Genomic DNA, 11,541 nt, shown 5'->3' on the forward strand with positions numbered 1-11,541 from the left:
AAGAATATCTTTCGCATATAAATTTCCACCAATTAGGAACGAAACAAATATGTGGATGGCAGCAATGCATGCACCGGTTCCATTGTCACTCATATGTATCTACAGGTTGAAAAGTATTTAAACCGACAAACTTGGGGAGGTGGCAGGGGACATCAAAACAAATATTTTTTCCTAATGTCATTTTTTTCCTAATGTCATTTTTTCCTATGAGGATTATTTAAATTGGTGGAGGGCGTATTACGCTCTTCAGTTGTTAGAGGGCGTATTACGCTCTTCCGTTGTAGTCAACTGCTGTCCACCAATGTAGTAGTGCGTTGTCTATGTTTACTAATGAAGCGATACACCTGGAGTGAGTACACTGATATTGTTGGTGCGTACTGCGTAGCGCACCACAACTGACGGGCTGCACAGCGTGTTTATCAACAACAATATCCTAATCGCCGTATCCCGGATCATACGACCTTTGCTGCTGTGTACCAACGTCTGCTTGAGACAGAGTCATTTAGCAGATTACCTGGAGAGGGACACCGTCGCACGGTAAGAAAACTGCAATTTGAGGAAGCTGTCTTGCAGAAAGTGGGGCGGGATCAAAAAAAAAGTTCAAATGTGTGTGAAATCTTATGGGACTTAACTACTAAGGTCATCCGCCCCTAACCTTACATACTACTTAACCTAAATTATCCTAAGGACAAACACACACACCCATGCCAGAGGGAGCACTCGAACCTCCGCCGGGATCAGCTGCACAGGGAGCGGGAGCTTTCAATCATCACTCGTGCAATTTGCACGTAACATGGGGACGAATCAGACGAATGTAAGAACAGTCCTTCGAGAGCAATTGTTACGTCCATTTCACTTACAGTGTGTCCACAACCTGGAACCAGTTGATTACCCACCCAGAGCACAGTTCCTCTACCGGTTTAAATACTCCTCATAGGAAAAAATGACATTAGGGAAAAATATTTGTTTTGATGTACCCTACAACCTCCCAGAGTTTGTCGGTTTAAATACTTTTCACCCTGTATACCATACAGGACTGGCAAAGCATCTCTGTTCACTGCACTCATTATAAATGTGTGCTGTGTGAATCTTTGGATTACAGATCCAGGTTCAGGACGATGTAGCACATTTAAAAACGGGTAGTGCAGAATGCTATTTCATTACGAGAATCAGAGTAAACCATTCCCACTTTATTATTTAAGGAGCATTGTTACTGATTCCTTTGCTTATAAAAGCAGTAATGACGCCATATTTTTTTACAGAAATAGGGTGGTGGTGATTTTTTCATTTGTAAATCCTGCCTTTACCTTTGTTGTACAGTTTTCAGGAAACATCTAGCAACTCAGTTGTAATTTACGAAACTTATAGTATTCTACGATAATCCCTTAAAGTGTTCGAAACAATATCTTATTGCCATACGCAGGACACTTATAGAATTGTCAGACAGGTGACGGCCAGTATCAGCAGAGGTACCTCCTTACAAAACCACTGCACGAGGACAGTCTTCCACAAGTTTACAAAACGACATCCAACAGCATTTTTATCCCCTACAGAGTAATATTGTTAAGATATTTGAGGTCAGTACTAAAAAGTTCAATATCGTCTGTAAACAAGTGCCTTACTATATAGACTAGACCAAATACACGTGACTCACAGCTTGATGATATTAAGAACGTATACCGCAACATTCGGATGATATTAAGGTCGTATATACTATATAGACTAGACCAAATACACGTGACTCACAGCTTGATGATATTAAGAACGTATACCGCAACATTCGGATGATATTAAGGTCGTATACCGCAGCATTCGGAATACAGTGACACTACATCTGAAAGAGTCAGCTTCCACATAATAAACACAATAAATCACACTCCACTAGCATCAATAACAAAACTCCTTGAGGGAACGAAGTGTGAAGTAATTTGTAACAGTTATGATGTAAAATGGTGATGTATTGAGCCAAATGTCATGCAGGCTCCTCATGTAGTCTCCACTGTATGATAGCATCAGTTAGCAGAAGATGACAAATGCTTTGTACAGGAAGATAATTTTTTACTCTGGCATGTAAGTCACTACCTGACTTTGATACTGGACGAGTTTTTGACAAAAAATACACACAATTTAGATGCGGGATAGTCTGTTTAGGAGATAAAACTATTTGCGTTAACAAGTGCACTTTAACCTGTAAGTTAGAACAGCAGTACAACCGTGGGTGTTTTACACCGTTGTAGAAGAAACCTTTACGCATTTTGATAAATAATACAGACATCTGTATGTCTTTAATACGTAAAACAAAGATCAAAGTAAACTGGTCGACAACTGCTGCTTAACGTTTAATTTATATCAGTTCGACAATATGTGAGACGTGTACTTTTTACTGCTGTAGAACAAGTTACTGAAGTAGTGCTATGTGTGTCTTTTATGTTCGAAATCTTACGTATTTTGATAATAATGTAGATTATTTTTATTCTGAATGTAGGATCGATTTTTTTTTTAAGTTCATGATCAGAGATCTACAAGGGCGTTCCACAATGATTGTCACTTTACTTTGTCCTTCATTCTTCATGTACCATTTGACTCATCATTAAAGTCGTAAGTATGTAGTACCTTGCTCTAACCCTAGCTGCCAAGGTAATCACTATAAATGTACTCCCTGCACAATACAGCTCATTTTTCCCAACTGCTAGCACTACAACACTGAATTTGGTGCTGGACGACGTGGCCTCTGAGGAAGGAGGGTTCAATCACTGTGGATATTCACGGGCAATTGTTGCCTATGTGTGGAGCGAGATTATCATCACAAAAAGTGCTATAGCAACACGACAATGCTCCTCCCCATATTACTCGGGAAACCATGTTTGTTAGCGCTGAAATGGGTTTCCAGGTACTACTCCACCCTCTGTGTTCTCCTAACTTGGCCTCATATGATTACCACCTATTCGGGGATATGAAGAAACCTCTATGCGGACATCATTTCCCACATTTCCACGAACTGCGAGCAATTGTCATGCTTTGAGTGTGACAGGCACCAGAAAAATGGTTTGAGGAGGGTCTAAAGAAGTGAAAGGGTCTAGGTCAGGAGGATATGGTGGGTGTGGCAGTACCTGGAACACCATATCACCGATGACAGCCTTTTTTTACGACTTGAATAGACACAAGTGTTGCACTGTTGAAAGAGGACTTTTCCTGATAGTGCACACTCTCCACACAACGCTACCAATCGCCAGTGACTATCTGCAGTGTTTATACCCTCCTTCCACGAAACCTGTGTCGTCTAGCACTGCTCTTGATGATCACACTACATGTTGTCCAGTTTTGTAACAATAGCAGTTTGAAAGATGGGCTGTAGTGCACGGGATTTACATTTCTAGTAATTGTTCTGCCACTTGCAATTACACCAAAGTACTACATACTTCCAATTGTAAAAATGAGACGAAGGGCACAATGAATGATTGGGGAAAAATGCGTGAATAATATAATCACACATGCATATTACGATAAGCAACCTGGATGTGTTTTGTATCCATAGCATTACTTTTACTCCAAAACATCTACAAAGGAGGAGTCACGAACTGTATATTTATAGAAGTAAATATTAATAAAATGTAATGTTTTAAAAAATATCCCTTTTCCACACTTTATGGTAGCTTAACGATATTTTAACTGCGTGAAACTAGGGGACAGCACACAGAAGCCTTCTAAATTTAGGTGGTAAAACCGGCAGTGAAAACATGGTCACATGACCGGAAGTGCCGTCATCTTGGACGTTTATAGAGTATATAAGGAGGCTTAATAACCACAAATGACCAATATTCCGCGATACCAACATAAGACGAAGTATCATGGGTATCACCTTTGTTAGATGGAGACGCTGTCAGGGCAGTCATGTTGGTCAGGGAGTTGAATTTTCTAACAATCAGTAAACATAAAGTCGTATTTAAGATAGATAAAGTCAAGACACTTGTCTACCATGCAGTAACTAGTACTGTAATGTACACCATTTCTGCCACAATCCACGTATTTGAGGGTTTGTAAGGACTTGCTTTGAGAGCTAGCATTATGTTGGCAGAAGTTTTTATGGATTGACATTTGGAGGAAGACGTTTCCCTGAAAAAACTTTGTAGATAATCAAGTTGGACAGGTAATCTGAATCGCAGATGGGTATTAAAGAAAGTAGCTCATACCATATACAATATTAAGTAAGAAAACAAATATTCTGGTACAAAGTCTTTATTAATTTTGCCTACACAGTTATGTTTCGTGGTGTAGAGGCCTATCTGCGAAATTAAGAACGTCCAGGAATGTGACGAGCTGACAGTGCAGATACGAAACTGTAATCTGGTCTGCATGTATCAGAATCTATTTCTGGAACCCACTCAGCTCAATCCAGTGTCAGGAACAATGGCGTAGACAAGTAATGTAAACCAATCGAAATTCAACACCTCTCACTTATAGGGGAATTTCCATGTAATGGGATGATGGTGGACAATAGGTCATCAGCCACACGACCCCTTTATGATGATTTTGAATTAATACCTTTTTTTTTAAATGTGTATGTGGTACCTGTTCTTTCAGACATGTGCGAAAGAACACACCATTTTGATCCAGCTGCCATCACGAATAAAGATGTCTATAATTCGTTGTACCTTTTTTTAAATATCTCTTACACATACAAGTGAGGGAACCAACAGGGTAACAACCCTTGTATAAAGTAAAGGGGAGAGGGAGAGGAATGAGGAGGGAGAGGGAGGAGAGGGTAGTAAATTATTCTAGCGATAAGCATAACAGGATAATTATCAGAATTGGATTATAAATTATAGCTATGAGAATCCTAAATAGACACCCTTATCTGTTCTCCATCCAATAGGATAAGAGTCCAAACTAATTAGGTAATAAATTGCAGCAATAAGCATAATAAACTGAATAACAAATTTTAGCAATAAGGATCCTAAACAGACACCCTTATGTGGCAAGCAACCAATAGGATAATAGCTTGTCATTATATGTAAGACAATGGGCCTAGAGGAGGAGGGGGATGGGAGGGGGTGGAGTGATGGAATGGAAGGAGGCGCTAATTGCAGTGGGTGCTCATGATACAGGCGCAGCCTGGTGAGAAATGGACTCGTACAAACTTAGCTCATACATTTTCGTGTGCTAATTTTTATGACTGCTGTATCAAGTGCTCAAAAGGTTAATTTGGTTATTAATACATGCTATACAGCGATTCTGGACAAATAATGCTGCAAATTGTATTCCATACGGTCTTCCGCAGCAAAGGCCAGTGTTAAGTACATATTTCTTTGCGAGTCGTCGGTATATCCATGTATACCGCTTGTTTAATTTTTGCGAGAGTCCAGAGGGTCTTCTGAGTGTGCAGGCTATTTTATGTTTACCGTATGATCGCCTCAACTGCCTCCATACGTTCTGTTAAAAAAGTACATCAGAAAATTTCCCATCTTGTCGGTTATACATAAGCGAAAACCGCACTTCGATATATTTACTCACTCTGATATAATTGTGATGGCTTTAGTTCCCTCAACCTGTCTAGACGTCCCTTGGCCATAAGCAGACTACACTTGGCATTTGTCAGCTGCCGAATAGCTGCCACCATGATAGCATCTTAAAACGTATGCTGCCATCGTTTTAGAGCAAGTTTAAGTGGGTCTCTTCGAGAAATTGTATATTTTACCACTCACCACGCCAATCATGGCGTTCACGCGCACGCAGCAGTCTGATACGTTGGTGGTTCCTGATCAATGCAAGACGACACAGCGGCATGCCACTAGTTCAGTCTTCAGCAGAAAGAATCTAACTGTCTACGAAGACATGTCCTCTCCCGCTGCAATGTTCCAATATCGAGTCAACGCCGTGGACGACAGTGTTCTATCGGTTACGATCACATGGACAAGATGGCGGTCGTCTCGCGCTGTGGCATCCACGGGTCGCAGTATACGACTCTTATCCACACACGCAGAACTGCCTAAGTAATGTGCCCTGTGTGAGCCGCAGTGTCACGGTTCGACAAATCTCTTTTCCTTAATTACAAGATCAGTCATTCTGAGCCATTCGAACGGACTCATGCGCTGATAGTTTTGCTAACAACGTGTCGCGTAATCCCCACTGCACACCATTTTTACTTTATATGCAGTTTATATGACATAAAATTTTAATTAATTTTATATTGCTTATTGTTGCGAGCACGACAGATAAAATACGATTCTCACTGTTTCTGCAGTTGAATATATTTTAACTTTATGCACTTTGACCTGTTATGAGGGGATACACCCAACACTGAAAGATTTCCTGTTGTACGATCTTTAATTTGCAAACTATTTTTATATCACACTGATCGGGCTAGTTAGATATGGAACATGGTATCATTACTGTAACTAATTGTGGAGTTAAAAAAATTGCCTTCGCTACTTTCATCTTTTGAATGCACTCAAAATTACTCTTATTACCTGCACGGAAGTTACAGTACGTTATGCTCAATAATCGTTAAAGCTGCAGTAGATTTTTTTAAATATATGACGACTATTAACTGCCACGACTAACATGAGAGCATGAAAAAAAAATGAAATTTAGTTATTATGTTATTAGCCAGAACAGGTTTTGCACAGCAGTCTTTGATCACACACAAGTAAAACTTTATTAATGTACCGTTACGTGCCCGCTATATTGCGGGAAAGCTGCTTTCATTCAATTTAATTTGAATTTGCCTCAGCAGCGGCTCCCACGATCACTGTACGGCTCTGCATCATGAAAAATTCCTAATATGCTGAAAACGGCTAAGAATGTGGAATGAAATCTTGAGCAAGCTAGCAATAAATTATTACAGGTAATAATTTTAATAATTTCTATATTCAAAAAATCATCATAAATTGAATGTACACACCTTTTACAAATATCAGACTCCATTGGCGTCTTTCTCGATCAAAGAACAAACGAAGGCTACCTTAGCATATAAGCGAGAGTCACAAGCTCATACAACTTTACTGTCTCTGTCTTCTTGTAGCCGTTAATGTTTTAACCTCCACTATTTATAGGCAATTTAATATGCATCTTTGTAATTATTTTTAATTATCATTGTCTGCATACATTCGCCGACTACAGACGTTATTTGTGAAATATAGATACATAAATATTGCACAACATAAAAATGAAAAATTGTTATATCCTTTCATACTTAATCTACAACCATTTATACAGTAATGAAATAATAATAATACAGGTAAAGTTTATTTTTATTATTTTTTATATATTATAACGATTTTGTGAATGTCTTGCCAGGAGATGTCACTAATGTTTCTCATTTGTACAGGACGAATCACCTAAAATTTGCACCGCAAATAGTGCGGAAATGGAAAGTGCTATTGGTGAGCGGTTTTCAGAGAATGGACAGGTAGTCAGGGGCACGTACTGTTAGCCAATCAACAGATTGTAATAACACTTGGAAAGTGTATTTTTTGTGAGTGTATTCTATGTGCGACATTTGCCTTTTTAAGTGGAACATTGCCTGCTGACATTGACAAACTAAAAGTAGGGTAAATGAGAATGTCACTGGTATTTGTTGCAGGATTCTAGTGCGAATCGTTTATGAAATACCATATTTTGAAAAGTTCGCACACCGACGCTTGTACTGTGCCTGAAGAACAGTAGTGCATACACTAGTTCCGTGGATTCTGACCATTACTGAGACAATTGGCCATCAAGACTTGTGTTCAAAATGATGATTTGCAGCGCAATAAACACTTACAGTCTGGTATGGAACGACTGCTGCACGAGTGCTACCATTTGATGGAGATGTCAGAGCAGGATGCAATAACGCGTCGTTGGTATATCCTAGCAGCCGGCGTCTTTCAGCTTTAGCCCACGTAAAAATGTCCACAGGCGCAAAATCCACGGATCGGTCCTTCCACGGTACCGATCCTCTGCGTCCCGCTCAATGATTTGGTGGGAATCAATTCGTGAAGACGTGTTGCGGTACTTCGTGCACTATGGTATGGACAGCCATCTTGTTGGTACCACAGCTTACTCCTAGTCTGCAGAGGAACGTCTTCTAGCACGCGTGGAAGATGTTCAATTATGAGACTGCGACACTTTTGCACGTTCAGTGTTCCGTGTATGAAAAACGGGCCTGTGAGCTGTTGGTTCACTACCCCACACCAGTACTGACGACGGACGCTGATGTGCCATCTGACGAACACGACGGAGACTGTCAACAGACCAATACTGCAGGTTTCGGCGGTTTACCTAGGCATGACAGACAAATGTGGCTTCATGACTAAAATAGATACATTATACATCTGGAGTATCCTGTGATTATACCCATGTGCAGAAGTTAATAGGTCTCTCATAATAGTTTACGTGCACCTCTTGATGGAGAGAAATGTGATAGAGATGGGACCATGACAATGGAGAATGCGTAGGATCTTTTGACTCATGCCACTTCCTCGTGTGGTTTTGCGGGAGCTAACGTGCGGATCAACAGCAACAGCAGGAAAAACATTAATTTCCCCCTCATCTGCCGACACTTAGTTCCTTCTGCTATGTTGTCTAGATGTTACACTAGCACTTTCACGTAACTATATGAAGAGGTTGATAATTAAGTGCCAAGATGGTTGACGACTATTGGATTATCTTGCCGTACAAGAACAAACTTCATTTTTCCTACATTCTCCATACACCATGAGTATGTCGGCTTATTCTGCGTTGATAAATCTCATCGTCCAGTCACGACCTACTGCTTGGATTGTCACACATTGATTAGCAAGTCGCAGTGCACTCAGGGAACGCACAAAAACACATTGTACCTAGCAACGACGCAAGTTGAATTACACAACAAGAGTGGATGTGGAAACTTTTTGAAATACGCCATCTCGAAAACGATTCGCACTAGAATCATGAAACAAACACCATTGACGCTCTAATTTACCCTACTTTTAGTTTGTTAATGACAACAGGCATTGTTCCATATAAGAATGTGTATGTTTACACGAAAAGTACACTTTCTAAGTGTTTTTATAATTTGTTCATTGGCTAACAGTCCATTCTGCGAAAATTGCACATCAGTGACACCTGTCATTTCCACAATATTTGCGGTGCAAGTTTTAGGCGATTCGTAGCCTATGGCATTCCGAATGTTTATTAGAGTATTGTGCAAACACATGAAATAAATTAGTTAAATGGCTCTGAGCCTTATGGGACTTAACGTCTTAGGTCATCAGCCCCTAGAACTTAGAACTACTTAAACCTAACTAACCTAAGAACATCACACACATCCATGCCCAAGGCAGGATTCGAACCTGCGACTGTAGCGGTCGCGCGGTTCCAGACTGTACCGCTTAGAACTGCTGGGTCATTCCGGCCGGCTAAATTACTTAACTTCTCAACGTTTTTGGTAACAACCTTAAACTACTAGTTGTTTTCATTTAGAAGTATAGATATTACACGTATTTTTATAACGTTTATATTAAGAAATACATAGCCTATGTCTGTCCGAAAGTATGTTAGAGTGTCGTGTAAACATCTGAAGTAAATCTGTCAAAGTCTCCGAAGTAAATCTGTCAGGACCTTTAGTTTAACCACGTTGTCAAATCGTAAGTTTCAGTATTCCAGGGTGTTACAAAAAGGTACGGCCAAACTTTCAGGAAACATTCCTTACACACAAATAAAGAAAAGATGTTATGTGGACATGTGTCCGGAAACGCTCAATTTCCATGTTAGAGCTCATTTTAGTTTCGTCGGTATGTACTGTACTTCACCGCCAGTTGGCCCAATTGAAGGAAGGTAATGTTGACTTCGGTGCTTGTTTTGACATGCGACTCATTACTCTACAGTACTAGCATCAAGCACATCAGTACGTAGCATCAACAGGTTACTGTTCATCACGAACATGGTTTTGCAGTCAGTGCAATGTTTACAAATGCGGAGTTGGCAGATGCCCATTTGATGTATGGATTAGCACGGGGCAATAGCCGTGGCGCGGTACGTTTGTATCGAGACAGATTTCCAGAATGAAGGTGTCCCGACAGGAAGACGTTCGAAGCAATTGATCGGCGTCTTAGGGAGCACGGAACATTCCAGCCTATGTCTTCCACCTACGCTCAATGGAGCACGTTACCATGATTTCATACGGGATACTCTACCTGTGCTGCTAGAACATGTGCCTTTACAAGTACGACACAACATGTGGTTCATTCACGATGGAGCTCCTGCACATTTCAGTCGAAGTGTTCGTACGCTTCTCAACAACAGACTCGGTGACCGATGGATTGGTAGAGGCGGACCAATTCCATGGTCTCCACGGTCTCCTGACCTCAACCCTCTTGACTTTCAATTGTGGGGGCATTTGAAAGCTCTTGTCTTCGCAACCCCGTTACCAAATGTAGAGACTCTTCGTGCTCGTATTGTGGACGGCTGTGGTACAATACGCCATTCTCCACGGCTGCATCAGCGCATCAGGGATTCCATGCGACGGAGGGTAGATGCATGTATCCTCGCTAACGGAGGACATTTTGAACATTTCCTCTAACAAAGTGTTTGAAGTCACGCTGCTACGTTCTGTTGCTGTGTGTTTCCATGATTAATGTGATTTGAAGAGAAGTAGTAAAATGAGCTCTAACATGGAAAGTAAGCGTTGCCGGACACATATCCACATAACATATTTTCTTTCTTTGTGTGTGAGGAATGTTTCCTGAAAGTTTGGCCGTACCTTTTTGTAACACCCTGTATATTAAAGTTGTAAAGAATAGCACTCCGTCTTCAGGCCACAAGCGGCCCATCGGGACCATCCAACCGCCGTGTCATCCTCGGTTCGGATGCCGATAGGAGGGGCGTGTGGTCAGCACACCGCTCTCCCGGTCGTTTGGATGGTTTTCTTTGACCGGAGCCGCTACTATTCGGTCGAGCAGCTCCTCAATTGGCATCACGAGGCTGAGTGCACCCCGAAAAATGGCAACAGCACATGGCGACCTGGATGGTGACCCATTCAAGTGCCGGCCACGTCCGACAGCGCTTAACTTCGGTGATCTCACGGGAACCGGTGTATCCACTGCGGCAAGGCCGTTGCCCAAATTTGTAAAGAATAGCCTCTTTAAAATAATGTTCAGTAAATAATTATTTGAAATTTGTTTTTCTTGCAGCCTGAATATATTCGCAATGTTTCAAAATATTGAATACAGTCGACACAGCTACAGAAAAATTCATGGGTCACGCCTGCTTTTTCACACATAAATTTCAAAATGACGTTTGTTTCTTCCTTTCGTTTATATATCCGTATTGCATAATAACAATCATTATAAGACGCACACAAATAGTGATAAAACAAGAAATAGCCATGCGTCCTTTTTACAAAAACGCGCTTTGAAATTTTGCATCCTCAACTTCAAACAGCTGCAACTCGTAAAGAACTGTTACTGCTGAGTCAGGATTACATCAGGCGGGTTCTCCCTCCTTCACGCTATGATTCTATAATAAGAACTTTATAAGCCAGCGGTAGGCACGAAGATGCAGCAGCGGTTTAGCACAGCCGAA

The 11,541-nt window shown here is 40.9% G+C and overlaps 1 pseudogene; it reads right to left on the reverse strand.

The window, feature by feature from the left end:
* Positions 1-10,960: 10,960 nt before the first annotated feature.
* On the reverse strand, positions 10,961-11,078 carry LOC126337280 (5S ribosomal RNA; annotated as a pseudogene).
* Between the last annotated feature and the right edge of the window lie 463 nt (positions 11,079-11,541).

This window comes from Schistocerca gregaria, chromosome 2, assembly GCF_023897955.1.
Source record: "Schistocerca gregaria isolate iqSchGreg1 chromosome 2, iqSchGreg1.2, whole genome shotgun sequence".
NCBI classification, from domain to species: domain Eukaryota; kingdom Metazoa; phylum Arthropoda; class Insecta; order Orthoptera; family Acrididae; genus Schistocerca; species Schistocerca gregaria.